General features: G+C 45.0%; 1 long non-coding RNA gene across 1 annotated transcript in view; it reads left to right on the top strand.

Annotated features, from left to right (window-relative positions):
- Nucleotides 1-21,453, top strand: part of LOC147106209 (uncharacterized) — a 50,396-nt gene that overhangs the window by 1,431 nt on the left and 27,512 nt on the right. The gene's annotated exons all lie outside the window — the stretch shown is intronic.

The raw sequence follows: 21,453 nt of genomic DNA, 5'->3' as shown, positions 1-21,453 counted from the left end.
AGTGACTACACTTCAAAAATACTTCACAGAATCACAGAAACCCCACAGTGCAGATAGAGGCCATTTCGGCCCATCGAGCCTGCACCGACACATATCCCACCTGATCCCTGTAACCCCACGTATTTAATCCCCCTAACACTAAGGGTCAATTTATCATAGCCAATCATCCTAACCCGCACATCTTTGGACTGTGGGAGGAAACCAGAGCACCCGGAGAAAACCCACGCAAACACGGGGAGAATGTGCAAACTCCACACAGACAGTCACCCGAGGCCAGATTTGAACCCGGGTCCCTGGCGCTGTGAGGCAACGGTGCTAACCACTATGCCACCATGCTGCCCTTTCATTGGCTGGAAAGTGCTTTGAGACATCCTGAGGTCGTTAAAGGTGCTATATAAATGCAAGTCTTTCTTTTACCTTAAACCTAGTTCACACTCTTGCCCTCTCACTCTTTCCATCAATTTAGAGACATTCTTCTTCTCAAACTCCCCCAGATCACAAAGGTACTTTCCTCCTCCAACCCACTTGCTTTTCAGAGAGCCATTCTGTCATAAAATCATAGAAATGACAGCACAGAAGGAGGCCATTCCAGCCATCACACCTGTTCTGGTGCCAGCTCTTTGATTGGAGCTAACTACTCTGATCTCATATCCTTGCCCTTTTCCATATTATTTTATATTCATCATTTATCAAATACTTCCTGAACTGTTCTTCTAGTGATGATCTTTACAGATTTTCCAATCGTTCACTGTTAACACTCTCAAAATCTTTCATTCTTTTGAAAACCTCGATCAGCCCATCCTTAAAAAATCCACGCTTGACCCCTCTGTCCTTGCAAACTATCTCTAACCTCCCTTTCCTCTCCAAAGTCCTTAAACATGTTGTCGTCTCACAAATCTGTGCCCGTCATTCCCACAACTCCATGTTTGAACCCCTCCAATCAGGTTTCCGCCCCTGCCACAGCACTAAAACGGCCCTAATCAGTCACAATTGACATCCTAAATGACTGTGACCATGGTGCACTATCTTGCCTCATCTTTCTCGACCTGTCTGCAAACTTTGACACAGTTGACCACACCATCCTCCTCCAAAGCCTCTCCTCCATTGTTCAGCTGATTGAGACTGCCCTCACCTGGGTCCATTCTTATCTATCCAGTCATAGCCAGAGAATGTCCTGCAACGGCTTCTCTTCTCGCTCCTGCACCGTCACCTCTGGTGTCCCCCAAGGATCTATCCTTGGCCCCCTCCTATTTCTCATCTACATGCTGCCCCGAGGTGCCATCATCTGAAAACACAATGTCGGGTTCACCATGTACGCTGACTGTACCGAGCTCTACCTCACCACCACCTCTCGATCCCTCCACTACCTCTATGTTGTCAGGCCGCTAGTCCAACATCCAGTGACTGCTGTCTCCAAGTTTGGAAAATGTCTCAATGACTCCTGGCTTAGCCTGGTTTCCTTACTCCTATTTGTTAAAAGCCTTGAGATGTTTCGTATCTTAAAGGTACTATATAAATGCAAGTGGTTAGTGTTGCTCCTCCTGTGATTTTTATGTTGTTGGATATTTCCAGACAACTGGAGGAGGCTATAGTGGACCTTCTTAAGACACCATGCCCCACGACTGGAGATGATACTTGCACTATTCTGGAGGATTGATAGGTGTAATATATGTGGGTAGAACAAATGAAGGACAGAGAAGAATGAGTTGCTAGTAAAGGAGCTTGTTTACTAAGCCAGAGTGAACTGAGCATGCTCATACTAAACCATGTGACAAACCATGTGATAATACATTACACCGCTTTCCCCTTTAAAAAAATGCACATATTCCCCTTTCAAATACAACAAAAACTACGGTTCCACCTTTCCCAGCATTACATGTACTAAATAACAAAAACCCCTGGCTGTTTTTTTCCTTTTAAAACAACTACAAATGAACTACAAATCCAGTTTAATAACAGGTTTGCAGAGCCTTCCTGATCTCCTTACAAAAGGTTTTGGTGTTGAACTAATTTTCGGGCTGTTTTGTTCTGGTTCCAGACTCAAAGATGATCCTGTTTCTATTTCAGATTAGCTTGAACCTGGTACTTAAGTTTCTGAAGTCTGAACGGAGTCAAGCTCATGTGTGTGTTCATAATCATGTGGTTCAAGATCACGTCTTGGTTCATCTCTAGTAGATTTGATCTACATGAACACTTTGGATGTTGTCACCGATCTCAACCAAATATCTCTTGGTTCCACTAACCTCAATAGGGTTCCTATATCTCACTTGTGTGAACTCGGCTTGCCAGGGGAACTGAGAACACGAACACACTCATTTTGTCTGGAACTGTTCTTTCCAATTGCTGTCATAATAACGTTTCTGACTCAACTGTTTCTGTTCAACTCTTGAGGCCATATTTGGTTGAACGAGACTCAATCGTGTTCTCAAAATCTCCTCTTCATCAAGAGTTCTGCTGGGGTATATCCAGTTGTAGTGTGCGGAGTAGTTCTGTACTTCAGCAAGAGATTTGCCAAATTCTGACTCATGCTAGGTCCCGAACAACCCTGCAACACTTGCTTTTTAAGAGCTTCTTTTACTATTCTGACTGACCTTTCAGTTGCTCCGTTTGAAGCTGGATCTTATGGTGCAACGAGAGTGTGTTTGATACCGTTCCATTTCATGAACTCTTGGAATAGAGCAGAACAGAACTGAGGGCCAGTCAGAAACAAGCTCTTCAGGTAAGCCATGACATGTGAAGATAGACCTCAACTCATCTATGGTACGTTCAGTTATAGTATTTGAACCCATGGGGGCGATTTTGTCAATGGGGGTGCATTGGAGGCGGGACTGCTGCTTGTCGGGTTTTAGTCCCGCCTCCATCGGCTTGTGGCCAACCCACGCTATTTTCGCTTGATTGACCTTGGCTTAGCAGGCCAATTAAGGGGAAGCCGGTTACAGAGAACGTCAGCGTATGACGTTTCATCTGTCAAAAATTTTTGTCATCGTTTGACAGCTCTGTTGTTTGATGAGTCCTTGTATTCAAGACTCATGAAACCTCTTTTGTGAGCAGAAATTAGATGGATGTTGCATTGGAGAATGCAGCAGCCATCTGTCATCTCTGCCGGTGAGATGCGAGACTCCGCATCCCCAACTGTTGAAGCCTGCAGGAAGAAACAAAGGTAAGTAAACATTTTCTATCACTTTCCACTCACCTCACATACTCCCCTCTCCACACTTGCACCCATCTCTCACCTCCACAGCACACCTTTGCACCCCGCAGACCCACTGCTCACCGACGTCGGGAAGCCCGCGTCTCTGTTGGAAAAATGGGGATAATCCTCTTAACTGCCTGTTAACTATCTCTTAACAGGCAGTTAAGTGGCTGAAATCCCCTTCCCGCCTCCAGGAGACAGGACCCAGCGCGGGTCAGCTACCCGCCTCCTGGGACGATGGCACGGAGGCAGGTTGGGAGTGGGATGGGTACCCGCCCCCAGATTCTGCCATTTTCCCGACAGTCCCGCCTCCAAACCTGCCTCCCCAGGGCTGGCAAGATTGCAAACGCTGCATTTGCTGACAAGTGATTCAAGATCATTGTCCAATCCAGGCCAGTAAACAAAACTTCTTGCAATTGATTTCATACTGACAATCCCTGGATGTTCGGTATGAAGTTCGGCCAGAATTCTATCTCTCAAAGAAGTCGGTATCGCCACTCTGTTTCCCCACTTGATACAACCTTGCTCACAAGACAATTCAGTACGACGCTTATAGAATGGTTTCAACTCTGTGTCCAGACACTGATCAGTCCATCCATTCAAGGTGTTTTCATACACTCTTTTCAGTACTGAGTCCTTTTGAGTCTCATTTGTAATCTCAGTTGCATTCATGGGAAAGTCTTTGTCAACAGTACCTAGTGTGCAAATCTCACCATCACTCCCAACACGAGTTTTCATGTGCAACCTGGACAAGGCATCTGTGATTGTGTTTTGCTTTGAAGTGCGATATTCAATCGTGTAGTCATATTGTGACAACAACACTGCCCAACGTTGCATTCTTGATGCGGCCATTACAGGGATGGCAGATTTGGGCCCCATTATTGCTAGGAACGATTTGTGATCGGTTATCAGGGTAAAGTTTCTGCCGATCAGGAACTGTTGGAATTTCTTGATTCCAAATACTATGGATAGTGCTTCCTTTTCAATTTGCGCATAGTTTCTTTCGCTCTTTGTGAGGGTTCGCGATGCGAAAGCGATTGGTTTCTCTTGGCCGTCATCCATTACGTGGCGTATGACAGCTCCCACACCATGGCTAGAAGCATCACACACTAACTTAAGCTCACGCTCTGTGTCGTAGTGCACAAGAAGAGCATCGCTAGAGAGATTTCTCTTACAAGTGTCGTAAACTTCCTGTTGGGCTTTTGTCCACTTCCACTGGACATCCTTCTTGAGGAGCTCGTGCAATGGAGCTAACATGGTCACTAACTCAGGTAAGAAATGTGCGTAGTACTGGACCAATCCAAGGAAAGTTCTTAACTCAGACACGTTCTGTGGCTTTTGGAGCATTGATGACAACATCAACCTTTTCCTTAACTGGTTGCAAGCCATTTGCATCAACTTTCAGACCAAGGTACACAACCTCAGGCTGCACTAAAGCACATTTGCTCCTTTTCAACCTTTGAAGCACTAAATCTAACACTTCTAGATTTTCTTCCCCACTGCTTGTTGCGATCAGCACATCGTCTTGATTGCATAAGCAATTTGGAATTTCTTGCAAAATCTTATCCATCGGCAGCTTGGTGTATGAGTACAGTCCTTTGTGTGTGTTGATAGTGAGATACTGTTGACCCTCTTTGTCAACATTCAGCTGAGCGTAAGCGTACGACAGGTCAAGCTTGGAGAAAACCTTTGACCCAGAGAGGGCTGCATATAAATCTTGTGATGTAGGTAACGGGTACTGTTCATCCTCAACTGCTTGGCTGATAGTAATTTTGTAGTCACCACACAAGCGTACAGTTTTGTCTGCTTTGGGCACTACCACAATCGGGGTAGCCCATTCACTTTTGTCAGTTTTTACTAGCACTCCATTCTCTCTCAGTTTCTCTAGCTCTTCCTCCACCTGACTCTTCAACGCATAGGGGACTGGCCTTGCCTTACAATAGACAGGCTTCACATTGGACTTGATGTGAATATGTGTGTCATACCCAGTGATGCCTGCATAACTGTCTGAGAACATGCTTTTATACTTGTTCAGCATTGTGTCGAGTCGCTTCTTTGAAGCATCTACACTGAAGATGGTTTTCCAGTCTAGTTTCAACTTTCTCAGCCAGTCTTTGCCCATAAGGGTTGGCCTGTTGTTGTAGCTCACTACAATAATAGGCAGCTTTACTGACTGGCCATTGTGCTGAACTGTACATTCCATTTGTCCACATGCCTCTAGGATTTCTCCAGAGTAGGTTTTTAACTCTACAGTACTTTTTGTAAGTGGTACTTGATTAAACTTACTCTCATATGTGTCCTTACTCATGATAGAGCAGTCCGCCGCCGTGTCGATACACATATCAATATATTGGTCATTGATCAAAAGTTTTGTACGAAAGACTTTCTCATGACTGCTTGTGTTGCTGCTAGTGGCATAGATGCTGTAGATGCCTAGTTCTTCAATATCAGATATGTTCACTTCAATAATGTGAATTCCTCCCTTTTGTTGTCGCTGCTTTGCACTGCCACTAGAATGGTTCTTACTTCCTGCTTTCGATCTAGCTCTGCAAGCTGTTGAAATATGGCCTTGCCTCTGACAGTGAAAACACTTCACATTTCTGTATTGGCAGGACTGTGGTGAGTGATTTCCAATGCAGCGATAACAATTCACTGAACTGCTCTCACTGACATGCTTTTGACTTGGTCTCACAGCTTTAGGTTCGGCAGTGGCTTTGTGACTGTAGACCTCAGCTGCACTAGTCACTTGAGTTTGACAAAGCTCCCTAGCATTCTTAGATGCCATCTCCATAAATAAGGCAATTTTGCATGTTATGTCAAATGTTAGATTCGGAGTGTTCAGTAATTTGCACTGTGCACTCATCAACCAGTCCACACACAAACTTATTTCGCAACGCACAATCCAAAAATGTACCCAAGTTATAATGCAAAGACAGGTTTTTAAGAGCTACAATGTACTCACTGATGATTTCACTTTGTTTTTGGTTTCTGGTACCAAACTTAGAGCTCTCTGCTATTTCTAAAGGCTTTGGGTCGAAAAGGTCCTCGAGTTTCTCTACAATGCCTTCAAACGACACATCCTTCGCTCTCCCTGGCATGAGTAAATTTGTCAATGTTCTGTAGACATCTGGCCTGATCTCTGTTAGAAAGATTGCTTTTTTACATTCACAAATTACTTTATTTTGAGCTTGAACATTTTCATCTGCACCTTCGGTCTCAATAATGTTATTCACCTTAAAAAACATCTCCATCCGCTCAATGTAAGAACTGAATGGTTCACGAGTTTGGTCATCATTGTCCCGATCCCATTGAACAGTGACTCAGCACGCTACCTGTGAACTTGTGAGAATCAACGCCACTGTTGCTGTATATACATACACGTGAAGACGAAGCACAGACAATTCTGCATCAGCATTAACAGTAAAACATTGCAAAAAATTCAGTTAGGTGTCACAAATTCACCTTAAACTTTTCCACTCGAAGGTTGAACACTGTGCCCTTCCATGATCCCTAAAAATAGCTTTGTGATCCCATTCTCGTCACCAAAATGTAATATATGTGGGTAGAACAAATGAAGGACAGAGACAGGATGAGTTGCTAGTAAAGGAGCTTGATTACGAGGCCAGAGCGAACTGAGCATGCTCATACTAAACCATGTGACAAACCATGTGATAATACAAAGACGAAGGGTCTTTGACCTGAAACGTTAACTCTGTTTCTCTCTCCACGGATGTTGCCTGGCCTGCTGAGTTTTTCCAACCTTTTCTGTTGTTATTTCGGATTTCCAGCATCCGCAGTATTTTGCTATCGTGATAATACATTACACTAGGTTCATGTATTTTTCTAAAACTGCAGTTAAAGTTGCCCATACAACAAACATTATACACCCTTGCAGACGTTTCCAGACAGCTGGCTACTGGTGACTCTACCCATACACAGGTTCATATGCTATTGATCAATCCAGTGCTGTATATCAACCACAGGGCAACTATCAGTGTCAACGGAGGTCACTACAGCCCTCAACGTTTGTGTACTGCGGCACCCAAATGGAACATCTCTTGCGTTATCTGCTTGCCATGTACTACTCTATTAAAGAGGTAACTGAAGCCCTACATCACTATGCACCCAGCTACATACAACTCAGCAGGATCTAGCAGCAGCTGCAGCTGCAAAGGCAGCAACAATTTCCAAATTGCTGGTTCCAGACACAGAATGATAGATTGTACATATGTAGACATTTGTGCATCCACTACAAATCCTAAGGCACGCTTGAGTAGGAGAAGTATTATTTCATCAACCTCTAAATAGCATGCATCTGCCTCAAGAAAATAATGCAAAATTTAATACAACTCTTTGAAAGAAAAGCAAGGTGAGACAACTGATTTCTTGGAAATATGAACTGCACAATGTAACCATGGCTGAGATCTCTGTACAACCCCATACCCCAGCAGAGAATAGATAGAACAAAGCACTTGTATAGGCAGTGCCCTGATAGAGCAGAAAATTGGGAAGCAAAAAAAAATGTTTTCAATGCTTGGACCAATCAAATGTAAGAAGTCACACAACACCAGGTTATAGTCCAACAGCTTTATTTGAAATCACAAGCTTTCGGAGCGCTGCTCCTTCATCAGGTGAAGTGGAGAAATGCATAAAGACACAGCTTATATAGTCAGAGAATAATGTCAGATGTTTACAGGTAATCTTTCCAACTGCCATTTATCACACCTCGGCAGAGAGATAATCACAGCAATCAAAGGTGTGAATGGTGTCCAAACAGGTCAGTCAGGAAAACATTACATCAAGAACAATGCAGTGGGGTCACAAGGGGTCAAATGTTGCAGATGCTGGGGTCTGTATGAAAAACAAAAAAAGACAAAAAACATTTTTTTTTGCTGGAAATCACAGCAGGTCTGGCCGCATCTGTGTAGCAAGAACAAGCCAACGACGACTCGAGTCTGGATGACCCTACATCAGGTGGGGTTACATGTAGCGTGACATGAACCCAAGATCCCAGTTGAGGCCGTCCTCATGGGTGCAGAACTTAGCTATCAGTTTCTGCTCGGCGATTTTGCGTTGTCGTGTGTCTCGAAGGCCGCCTTGGAGAATGCTTACCCGAAGATCGGAGGCTGAATGTCCTTGACTGCTGAAGTGTTCCCCGACTGAGAGGGAACACTCCTGCCTGGCGATTGTTGCGCGGTGTCCGTTCATCCGTTGTCGCAGTGTCTGCATGGTCTCGCCGATGTACCATGCTCTGGGGCATCCTTTCCTGCAACGTATGAGGTAGACAACGTTGGCCGAGTCACATGAGTATGTACCATGTACCTGGTGGGTGGTGTCCTCACGTGTGATGACGGTATCTGTGTTGGTGATCTGGCATGTCTTGCAGAGGTTGCTGTGGCAGGGTTGTGTGGTGTTGTGGTCACTGTTCTCCTGAAAGCTGGGTAATTTGCTGCGAACTATGGTCTGTTTGAGGTTAGGCGGCTGTTTGAAGGCGAGTAGTGGAGGTGTGGGGATGGCCTTAGCGAGGTGTTCGTCGTCATCGATGACATGTTGAAGGCTGCGAAGAACATGGCGTAGTTTCTCCACTCTGGGGAAATACTGGAAGACGAAGGGTACTCTGTTGGTTGTGTCCCGTGTTTGTCTTCTGAGGAGGTCTATGCGATTTTTCGCTGTGGCCCGTCGGAACTGTTGATCGACGAGTCGAGAGTCATATCCCGTTCTTACGAGGGCATCTTTCAGCGTCTGTAGGTGTCCATCGCGTTCCTCCTCATCTGAGCAGATCCTGTGTATTTGCAGGACTTGTCCATAGGGGATGGCTTCTTTAACGTGGTTAGGGTGGAAACTGGAGAAGTGGAGCATCGTGAGGTTGTCCGTGGGCTTGCGGTAGAGTGAAGTGCTGAGGTGTCCGTCTTTGATGGAGATTCGTGTGTCCAAGAATGAAACCGATTCTGAGGAGTAGTCCATGGTGAGTTTGATGGTGGGATGGAACTTGTTGATGTTATCGTGTAGTCTTTTCAGTGATTCTTCGCCGTGGGTCCATAGGAAGAAAATGTCGTCGATGTATCTGGTGTATAGCGTTGGTTGGAGATCCTGTGCAGCGAAGAAGTCTTGCTCAAACTTGTGCATGAAGATGTTGGCGTATTGGGGTGCGAATTTGGTCCCCATGGCTGTTCCGTGTGTTTGGGTAAAGAACTGGTTGTTGAAGGTGAAGACATTGTGGTCAAGGATGAAGCGGATGAGTTGTAGGATGGCGTCTGGAGATTGGCTGTTGTTGGTGTTGAGTACTGAGGCTGTCGCAGCGATGCCGTCATCGTGTGGGATACTGGTGTAGAGTGCTGAGACATCCATCGTGGCAACATTTGACCCCTTGTGACCCCACCGCATTGTTCTTGATGTAATGTTTTCCTGACTGACCTGTTTGGACACCATTCACACCTTTGATTGCTGTGATTATCTCTCTGCTGAGGTGTGATAAATGGCAGTTAGAAAGATTACCTGTAAACATCTGACATTATTCTCTGACTATATAAGCTGTGTCTTTATGCATCTCTCCACTTCACCTGACGAAAGAGCAGCGCTCCGAAAGCTTGTGATTTCAAATAAAGCTGTTGGACTATAACCTGGTGTTGTGTGACTTCTTACATTTGTCCACCCCAGTCCAACACCAGCATCTCCACACCATGGACCAATCAAGGGGCACCTTACAATATTTCTCAGGAAAGAACTCCAAAGTTCTAACATTAAGATGCACAGAGCAGGTGCAAGCCATGGGAGACTAGGAAAAGATTGTGCACAGCAGCCAGTGGGAGGCTCATGCATCAGGGTGTCAGTGGCCAAGTTTTTCAGTGAGCTGTGCAACTGGATATTATTGTTTTCTTTTGGACATATTTACAATCACAGAACTGATATTTGCCATTAATGTTTAGTTTTTGCTGTGTACTGCATGTTTTCTTTGCTTCTCTTCTGAACAACAGTTGCCTTATTTTCTGTGCATTGAAAGAATGGCTAACTACAAAATATTATTAAAAATCAATTAATTTTATTAAGTTTTGCAACATTACGGGCAGGAATTTAACTCAGGAGTCGGGTTGGAGGCGGGACTACAACTTTCGGGGTTGTAGTCCCGCCTCCATCGAGAGGCAGCCAATCCACGCCATTTTAACTTGATTGACCTTGTTGAGCCTGCCCAGCAGGCTCAGCGTGCCAATTAAGGGCCACCCGGCAACAGGTGACGTCACAGACTGAAATTTCATCTGTCAAGAGCTTTTGACAGATGAAATATCAGTGTTTTACAGCTGTTTGAAGCTGTCAAACACTGACAGTCTTACTTCTAACCTGAGTCCTTCTCCACAGACTCAGTTAGAAATCTCTCCTGCACAGTAAGCTGAAGGCTGTCACTTTTGACAGTTCGCAGCCATTCTGCTTTCTGTGCCGGTGAGATGAGGGACTCCCGGAACCTAAAGGACGGAAGGCTGAAAAGGTAAGAAAAGGTATGTAAAACTTATTTAATCACTTTAGACACACCAAACACACTTACCTTTGCACTCATGCACACATCACTCACCTGAACACCGACATCTCGACCCCTCCAAGTCCTTCAACCCGACGGCCCGCCTCCTCTAACTTGGCGTGGTTTGGAGCCGTCGGGAATCCCACACTTCAACATCAAAAATAGGGATTAGGCTAAAAACTGCCTGTTAATTACCTGTTAACAGGCAATTAATTGGCACTAATCCCTTCCCGCCTCGGGTAGGCGGGTCCCAGTGCGGGGCGGGTAACCGCCTCCTTTGAAACTGGCATGGAGGCGGGTTTGGGTGCGAGAAGGGGTCGGGGCCCCTGATTTCGGGATTTTAACCCCCCCTCCCCGCCTCCAATCCCGACTCCACGGCACAATGAAAATCCTGCCCTACATGTTTAATGCATTTGCGCCCTCATTTGCCTGTAATGTGTTGTGAACCTCTCAGTGATGGTAATGGATGTGTCTTACTATTAAGTGCACCCCTAAATGAAAGAGTAGCACTGGTAGATGGCTGCATAGCCAAATGCAGAGTTTCAGGGGTACCAGTATGGGTGACTAACAATAATGGACCTGTATTAGTGCCAAGACTTTTTATTGTAGTGGGTGTGGGTTCATGTTGGAGATATAGTGCAAATTTGGGTGTTGGAGTTCACCACACAACCCGACCACCTTCTAACTTCATGTACAAAGAGGAAAGACTTCTTAATAATGACCTGATGTTCTATTTTCAATTGAAAGCAGGTCCACTAAGGTCTGTGTCCCAATACAACTCAGTAGGGCACACAGAATGTTAGTCCATCACTGTGTACCAGCTGATTCCTCATTAGCCACCACCACACTGTACTCTTCCCTCACCATTACCCTTTGCTTCATTCTGTGCTTTCTAATCTTCATCAATCCCTGGATCACTCACTATCTGCGCAATAGTACTGGTACCTGTGCCAAGTAGTGGTGCCAATTGTTGCTCAGTTGTGTGCTGATTTTTGGATGTAGCTGGTGATCCACTGGGCTCTCCCATAGAAACATAGAAATATAGAAGATAGGAGCAGGAGTAGGCAATTCGGCTCCTCGAGCCTGCTTCGCCATTCAATACGATCATTGCTGATCATCCAAATTCAGTACCCTGTCCCTGCTTTCTCCCCATATCCCTTGATCCTTTAGCCTTAAGAAATATATCCAACTCCTTCCTGAATATATTTAATGAATTGGCCTCTACTGCCTTCTGTGGTAGAGAATTCCACAGCTTCACCACTCTCTGGGTGAAGAAATTCCTCCTCATCTCTGTCCTAAATGGCTTACCCCTTATCCTTAGACTGTGACCCCTGGTTCTGTACTCCCCGACCATCGGGAACATCCTTCCTGCATCTAGTCTGTCTAGTCCTGTTAGAATTTTAATAAGTTTCAATGAGATCCCCTCTCATTCTTCTAAACTCCAGCGAGTACAAGCCCAATCGACCCAATCTCTCCTCATACGTTTTTCCTGCGATCCCAGGTATCAGCCTGGTGAATCTTCGCTGCACTCCTTCCATGGCAAGAACATCCTCCCTCAGATAAGGCGACCAAAACTGCACACAATACTCAAGATGTGGCCTCACCAAGGCCCTGTACAACTGCAGCAAGACATCCTTGTTCCTGTACTCAAACCCTCTCACTACGAAGGCCAACATACCATTTGCCTTCTTAACCGCCTGCTGCACCTGCATGCTTACCTTCAGCGACTGGTGCACAAGGACGCCAGGTCTCGTTGCACTTCCTCTTCTCCCAATCTATTGCCATTCAGATAATAATCTGCCTTCTTGATTTTGACACCAAAGTGGATAACCTCGCATTTGGAGACAGCAGATGGAACATTATAAGTACATCAACACACAAGTACTGCATTCTCATTACGCACTCTATTATGAGGTCCATTGGTTTACTGTGACTGAATAATTCAGATTCTGTTTCCATTACATAGGATTCTATGAATTCTGCCAGTATTTTATGAATTGCATCTGCAATTTAGCCCATTTACAATTATGCCACTTTAAGATTTCTACTGTGCTTTTGGAGATCTCATCCCAGGATTTTATTTTTCCATGGAAACTGTAAACCAGTGGCTTTGCTTATTAGCCATTTCTGCACAGTGTGTTTGGGCACGTTTATGCAACATATTGTGAGAATAATAGAATATCTGAATAATAGGTTACTTACCATTAGGGCTGTCCTAATCTCTAATCTTACAGTTCCAATGTCTTCTAAACTCTTAAACAATTCAACTATTGCTTCTTCATAGTATGCTAATTCCTTCAGGTCTGCAGATCCACCACCTGCTGATACTGTGCACTTTTATTATGTATTAGATTTTCCTTTACGTTACAGCAAGTGAATTGGGCTGTGGAAATTTCTTCTTGCTCAATGTGGCATGTATAACGTTATTTGCATAACTCTGCCTATTTTTGCAATAGTCTTGCTAACATTTCTCTGTGTCAGCAATTTTGCACACATTTATTCAAATATATCCTGTACTTATAATTTACTGTTATATTAATGCCTTACCGTTGTAATCTTCTTAGTCATACACCTGCTTTTGGACTTCTGGTCTTTTTCATGATGGGAAGTTGGCCTCCCTCATCATAAAATGTGCTTGAATCACGACCACATTTTTCCAGCACTTGCAGGGCCTCATCGTTAATCTGGTCTTTTCACTGCTGCTTATTGAGCCATTTTTGCCAGGAATTTTATTCACAGCTGGATTTTTATTATTATTATATATATATATATATATAGAATGATACCAGGGATTAAAGGGCTATATCATGAGGACAGGTTACATAAACTTGGCTTGTATTCCCTTGAATATAGGATGATCTAATTGAGTTTAAAATGATAAAAGGATTCAATAGGATAGATAAGGACAATCTATTTCCTCATCAAGGCATATGGAGCAAAGGTGGGTAAATGGGGTTGAGGTACAGATCAGCCATGATCTAATTGTATGGCAGAGCAGGCTCAAGGGGCTGAATAACCTACTCCTGTTTCTATGTTTTCATGTTATCTGCCTCAGAAGTGTGAAAAGATTTTGATTGTGGGTACATTAGATTGGCTGGTACTTTATAGTTACTGATAACAGAATCATATTTCTTAAGTGATTGTAACATGCTTTACTCTCAATTTTTTCAGCCCTCAAATCTTTTGTGTCCTGTTTATTTGAAAGGGATAACCAAATACAAGGCGATCAGATCGTGGCACCCTTGAAAAATTGATCTCTGCACTGGCTAAGGTTGAGGAGGAACTATAGCAAGCTATCCAAAGGAGTGGGACCCCAGGACTGTAAAAATGTGAATTATATCTCAGTTATATATTTGCTTGCTCATGGTTAGTTTGATAAGTTCACTTAATAGTACAAAACTAATACAATGTCATACAGGAAACTTTGTGATATCCGGCACCGACGGGACTGAGCTGTTGCCGTCCCATCAAAACTGCCGGACAAACCAGCGCTAATGTTAAAATGTGATATCTTGAGGTGGCCATAGATGGAGACAGACACAGGTTAACTCCGTAACATGGTTTAATCAACACTTGCACATAAAAGCTTCTGCCATGAGGCAGCAAAAACAAAGAGTACAACCAGTACAGACCAGACTTAACTCAGGAGATCAATTGCCACAGCACCACCTGGTGGATCAGGTTACTCATAACCTCCCAGGTTACTACACTCCTCCCCCCTTAAGATTGCCGTATGCAATTTTTAAACAATAACCCTTACTAGGTACTACGTTTTAATTAACCAGTATGCTCTAACCATGGTTAACCCTTGACTAATTTAACAGGTTTGTATAAGTCTTTCTGGTTGCTTGCGAATCCTTTGTGAACGTCTTAATTCCACTTGTGGTGGATTCTCAGATTCATTCGCACTTGAGATTGGAGTAGTCTCTGATGTTGGTTTTACTCTGTCCCGCTGTGGCCTGGCAGTACCAGTGTCCACTGGCACCTTATAAGCCGTGCTGGGTCCTGGAACAGCCTCCTCTACTGCCCTTTGTTCCATCTGAGGCAGTTCCCCCTGCTGCCGGCTGAAAAGCTGATCCACATGCCGACAAACCCCTCGACCATCCCCTAGTAACACGGAGTATGACACAGGTCCTGTAATGTCCTGGATTAGTCCTGGTATCCATTTAGGTCCATAGCCAAAGTTCCGGGTGTACACAGAGTCCCCTATGGTGAAATGGCGAGCTTTAGTATGTTCGTCATGGTACGCTTTTTGGTTTGTTTGTTTTGTCTCAACCTTGCTTTTGAGATCTGGGTGTATCAGGTCTAACATGCACCGCAACTTTCTCCCCATCATCAACTCAGCCGGAGAAAGCCCCGTGGTAGCTTGGGGTGTTATACGATAACTAAACAAGGCTCTATTGAGCTTGGTCTCCAGGGTGTCACCTGAACTCTTCCTCATGAGCTCCTTAAAAGTCTGCACGGCTCGCTCGGCTAACCCATTTGAGGCTGAGTGATATGGAGCCGAGGTGACATGTGTGATTCCATTCCTTACCATGAATTCTTTGCTCCCTTCACTAACAAAACACTGTGCATTGTCGGATACAATCATTTCTGGAATACCATGCGTGCTGAAGCTGTTCCTGAGACAATCCAGTGTGGCATCAGTCGTTGCAGAGCTCACTGGATAAACGTCGATCCACTTTGAGTGAGCGTCTACCAGCACCAAAAACATTTTGCCCATAAAAAATCCCGCATAGTCTATGTGAATTCTCCTCCAGGGTTTGCTGGGCCACTCCCAGGGATGGAGTGGTGCCCCGGCAGGTGCTTTCCTCTGTTCCTGACATATAGTGCATGACTTTACCTTTGACTCAATTTCAGCATCCAAGTTAGGCCACCACAGGTAGCTCCTAGCCAGTCCTTTCATTCTAGTCATTCCTGGGTGCAATTGATGCAACTGTTCCATCAAAGTAGAGCATCCCCGCTCTGGGACTATGATGCGTGCTCCCCATAGCACACATCCATCTTGGACACTGAGCTCGTGCTGTCTCTGTCTGTACGGCGCGAACTCCGGTCCCTCACGGTGATCTGGCCAGCCTTTCAACACATACTCACGGACCCTTGACAGAACAGGGTCCTTGGCTGTCCAGCCCTGGATTTGCGCTGAAGTCATCAGGGGACTGATCTCCTGATCCAGCATCAGGACGTGCTCCTCAGGGGAAGTACTGTGAGGAGATTTTGAGAGGGGCAGGCGGCTGAGAGCATCAGCATTCCCGTTTTTCTTGCCGGCTCTGTACGTGATCACATATTCATAGGCTCTTAGTATTACTGCCCATCTCATTATTCTCTGTGATGCCATTTGAGGCACCGCTTTCATCTCATTCAGTAAGCTAATAAGAGGCTTGTGGTCAGTACTGATTACAAACTTCCTCCCATATATGTACTTATGGAATTTCTTTACTCCACATATAATGGCTAACCCCTCTTTATCAAGCTGTGAATAGTTCTTTTCCGCAGCTGTGAGCGTGCGTGAAACAAACCCGATGGGCCTTTCCGCTCCATCTGGCATGCGGTGGGCCAACACTGCCCCACTCCATCGGGTGATGCATCACAGGACATTATCAGCTCCTTCTTCTTGTCGTAATGCACTAACACCCTGCTGGACTGAAGTAGCTCCTTTGACTGCTGAAACGCTTTTGCTTGCTCTGGCCCCCAACGCCATGGCTCCTCCTTTCTCAGCAGTTTGTGCAGGGGTGCCAGCAGCATCGATAAGTTTGGAAGAAACCGGTTATAATAATTCAGGAGCCCTAGATAGGCTTTCAGTTCAGTCACTGAGGTGGGTGCAGGTGCATCCTGCACTGCCCGCACTTTCCCTGGTAATGGATGGAGGCCTGTGGCATCCACCCGATGTCCCAGGAATGTAACTTCCTTCTCCATGAAACTACACTTACTCCATTTCAGGCGTAGCCCCGCCTCTTCCAGCCGCTGTAGCACTTTGTCCAGTGTTTTTACGTGATCCTGATCATCACTTCCTGTTAGCAGAATATCATCTAAGTACATGGCCACCTTTGGAATGCCCTGCAGAATGCCCTCCATAGTCCGTTGGAATGTTGCTGGGCTAGAACTGACACCAAATGGTAACCTGGCATATGTGACCAGCCCCTTGTGCGTGTTCACCGTGACAAACTTTTTTGATTCTTCATCTAGCAATATCTGCTGATACGCATGACTCATGTCCAGTTTGCTGAATCTTTCTCCCCCAGCGAGCGATGTTAACATGTCCTCCATTCTCAGAATGGGGTACTGTTCCAGTGATGATACTCTGTTCACTGTTAACTTATAGTCACCACACACCCTTACGTTACCGTCGGGCTTCAATACCGGGACTATTGGTGCCGCCCAGTCTGAAAATTTCACTGGTTCTATTACTTTGTCCTTTAGCAGGCGATCTAGTTCCGCCTCAACCTTGGTTTTCATTGCAAAAGGTACCGACCTTGGTTTAAAGAAACAAGGCGTGGCATCACTGGCTACATGAATCTTGGCTGTGGCTCCACTTAAGGTGCCCAGTTCGTCCTTGAACACTAACTCATGCTTCATCAGCACTTCTTGCAGTGCCTCTGTACTGTCCTCCATTTTATTCATTGCCTGCCAGTCCACACTCAACTCACTGATCCACCCTCGCCCTAACAGGTTTGGCCCTGACCCTGCTACCACTACCACCGTAAGCTCTTTGGTGACTCCTTTGTGTTCCACTTGTACTTCGGCTGCCCCCAAAATGTCCACCTTCTGTCCTGTGTAGGTTTTGAGACTAATGGGGCATGTACCTAGCTCTGGTACTTTTGCTTCCCCCCATAGCTTGGCGTACTCAGTCTGCGACATTATGGTTACACTACATCCGGTGTCAATCTCAAACTTTACTTGACCTCCGTTCACTATCAAATACTGAGTGAGAGGGGGTACGTTGGGCCTTGAAGTGTCTATACTGTATATAGTGAAAACCTCCTCACTAGACTCTTCCTCCTCTTGTATGTAATTTGCCCGCTTTGTGTACTTCTCCCTCCCCCCTTTAGCATGCTTTGCCCCTTTAGCACTGCTTCTCTCACTCACTGCCCTTTTACAGACTTTCTTTAAGTGCCCTATTTTTCCACAATTGTGGCACTTTGCCTTTGCAAACCTGCAGTCCTTTGCATAATGGCTCGTCCTGCCACATTGGTAGCAATCCCCAACCCCGACTGGTGGACTTTTCACGCCAGCTTCCATCTTGAAAACAGCTCCTCCCACTGGTTTACTCCATTTCTCCTTGCTCATACTGTTTAAGTCCTTAAAGTCCTTGTTAGCCGTCTCCATGGCTTGTGCTTTTTTAAGTGCCGTCTCAAATCTTAATCCTTCTTCTGACAGCAACCTTTGCTGTATACTGTCGTCGTTAACTCCGCATACTAGTCTGTCCCTTAACATGACTGTGAGCGTATTTCCAAAACTACAGTCCTGTGCGAGCTTCCGAAGCTCCTCCACATACTCAGTAACGCTTTCTTCCGGCCTCCTAATCCTCAAATTAAATTTCCATCTCTGTACTATTTCACTAGGTTTCGGATTGAAATGATTCTTTAGTAGACTCACCAACTCGTCCAAAGATTTTTCTCCTGGCCGCTCCAGGCTCAGCAGATTCCTCATCCGTGTATAGGTTTGCGCTCCCACACAACTCAGTAAAATGGCCCTTTTCTTTTCAGCACTGTCCACCTCGTTTGCCATAAAGAAATGGCTCAGTATTTCACAATACTCCTCCCAAGACTGCGACTTGCTGTCAAAAGGTGCCACGGAGCCTACTGTTCCTGCCATCCTTGGAGTCCGGTCACTTCAGCCCAAAAAATCAAACTCCGTTTCGACTCCCGCGGCCTAGCCTCGTGCTTTTCTGACTAGTTTGCTAACCAACACAAGCACCTCTTCCGAATACTCCGTAACTATGACTGATCCACCAAAACTTTTCCGTCCTTTATTCTCGTCGCCATATGTGGTATCTTGAGGTGGCCATAGATGGAGACAGACACAGGTTAACTCCGTAACATGGTTTAATCAACACTTGCACATAAAAGCTTCTGCCATGAGGCAGCAAAAACAAAGAGTACAACCAGTACAGACCAGACTTAACTCAGGAGACCAATTGCCACAGCACCACCTGGTGGATCAGGTTACTCATAACCTCCCAGGTTACTACATAAAACATACGGAAGCTTTTGAGCTCCGTATCTAGCAACAAACCCTGTGCTTCTAAACAGTCGGCCGTAGCTTGCAAGCGTCTCTGTAGCTTAGCAACAGCTTTAGCTAGACCTTGCAGAGCCTGACTAGTGAAAAAAAAGCAATGAAAAGAAAAAAAACTTACTGAACTGACTCCTGAATTTTGCCGGTGGCTCAAGTATTCCGGACAGTTAACCTCCGGATAAACCAAAGTTTCCTGTACTTGCATAGTTACATAGAGTCTACAGCACAGAAACAGGCCATTTGGCCCAACAGGCCCATGCCGGTGTTTGTGCTCCACACGAGCCTCCTCCCATCCCACTTCATCTAACCCTGTCAACATAGCCTTCTGTTCTTTTCTCCCTCATGTGCTTTTCTAGCTTCCCTTTAAATGCATCTATGCTATTTGCTTCAACTACTCCTTGTGGTAGTGCTCTTCTAAGCACTCTTTGGGTAAAGAAGTTTCTCCTGAATTCCTTTTGGATTTATTAGACCATCTTATATTTATGTCCTCTAATTTTCAACACCCTACAAGTGGAAACATTTTCTCTATGCCTACCCTATCAAAGCCTTTCATTATCTTAAAGACCTCTATCAGGCCACCCCTCTTTTCTAAAAGAGCCCCAGCCTGTTCAGCTTCGCCTGATAAGGATATCCGCTCAGTTCTGGTATCATTCTTGTGAATCTTTTTTGTACCTTCTCCAATACCTCTATATCCTTTTTGGAATAGAGACCAGAACTGTCCACAGTACTCTAAGTGTGGTTAAACCAAGGTTCTACACAAGTTTAACATAACTTCTTTGCTTTTCAATTCTTTCCCTCTAAAAATGAACCCTAATGCTTGGTTTGCTTTTTTATGGCCTTATTAACCTGTGTCGCTACTTTTAGTGATTTGTGTATTTGTACCCCAGATCCCTTTGCTCCTCTACCCCATTTAGACACTTAGGGCGCAATCTTGCCAGCCCTGGGGAGGCGAGTCTGCCGGGAAAATGGCAGAATTTGGGGGCAGATGCACAACTCGCCCCCAACCCGCCTCCGTGCCATCTTGCCAGGAGGCGGGTAGCCGACCCGCGCCGAGTCCCATCTCCTTGGAGGCAGGAAGGGAATTACAGCCACTTAATTGCCTGTTAACAGGTAGTTAACAGGCAGATAAGAGGATTATCCCCATTTTGCCCACACAAGTGCGGACTTCCCGAAGGCTCCGAACCCCGCCAGGGTCACCAAAGCGAGCAGTGGGTCTGCAGGGGTCAGAGGGGTGCAAAAGTGCACTGTGAAGGTAAGTGATGGGTGCAAGTGTGGAGAGGTGAGTATGTGAGGTAAGTGGAAAGTGTTAGAAAAAGTTTACTTACCTTTGTTTCTTCCTGCAGGCTTCAGTCGGTGGGTATGCAGAGAGTCTCGCACCTCCACGGCAGAGATGACAGATGGCCATTGCATAATGCAACAACCATCTAATTTCTGCACAAGAAAGAGGTTTGATGAGGTCTTGAATTCAAGAACTCATCAAACTACAGAGAATATCAGTGTTTGACAGCTTCACAGAGCTGTCAAACGATGACAATTCATCTGTCAAAAATTTTTGACAGATGAAACGTCATACGCTGACGTTCTCTGTAACCGGCTTTCCCTTAATTGGTCTGCTAAACCCACTGGGCGGGCTTAACAAGGTCAATCAAGGGAAAATAGCGTGAGTTGGCCAGAAGTTGATGGAGACGGGGCTGAAACTCGACAAGTGGGACTCCCGCCTGCAAAAGCTCCCGATTGGCAAAATCCAGCCCCATTATCCAAGCAGTATGTGGCCTCCTTATCCTTCCTACCAAAATGCACCATCTCACATTTACCTATATTGAAATTCATTTGCCAATTACACGCCCATTCTGCAAGTTTAATAATGTCTTCCTATATTTTGTCGCATTCTTCCTCTGCATTAACTACACCTCCCAATCTTGTGAGAAGATAAATTCTGGTAACTAAATAAATTACCAGAACGATTGTTCTGTTCATTATCTTTGGTGCATATCGGAAAGCTTACCTACATATTATAGCTGGTGAAGACACTTTCAAAGGCATTGGGAGTTGGGTAATGCAAGTGTTCCAAAACATGAAGCCTAACATTTCAAAGCAAAAGAAAAAGCAGAAAAGACCCAAAAACAAAATAAGTCCACTTAATCATGGTTTCCTCCACCCTCAGGCCTATCCCCACACCTGTGACCCTGAACTTGTTTTTTTTTTAAAGTACAATTGACAGCTCTGCTGTATTGCTGATTTATTTACAGAAGTGAAGGGCTTAATTTCTAGTTTGTTTTGTTATTTAACCATGATTCTTGCTAATAAAATGTACTGTCGAATTAATACAATATGTTGCTGGTGGTTAGAAAATAGCAATATATTGGTCCAGTTATTACCTGAATGCGTACAATCGACAAGTCTAACAAAGAGCAAACAGAAGCAGTAGAAAGTGTTTAGTGAGTGGCAACAAGTTCCAGGTTTTAGAGCTATGGAGAAAGGTCAAGGAAGCCAAATCTATCCTCACTGGGGGAGA

This window comes from Somniosus microcephalus, chromosome 16 (genome assembly GCF_052327205.1).
Source record: "Somniosus microcephalus isolate GS21.2 chromosome 16, FLI_Smic_1.0, whole genome shotgun sequence".
Lineage (NCBI taxonomy): Eukaryota > Metazoa > Chordata > Chondrichthyes > Squaliformes > Somniosidae > Somniosus > Somniosus microcephalus.
Note: the sequence above shows the minus strand (reverse complement) of the source record. Positions and strands in the feature narration are given on the sequence as shown.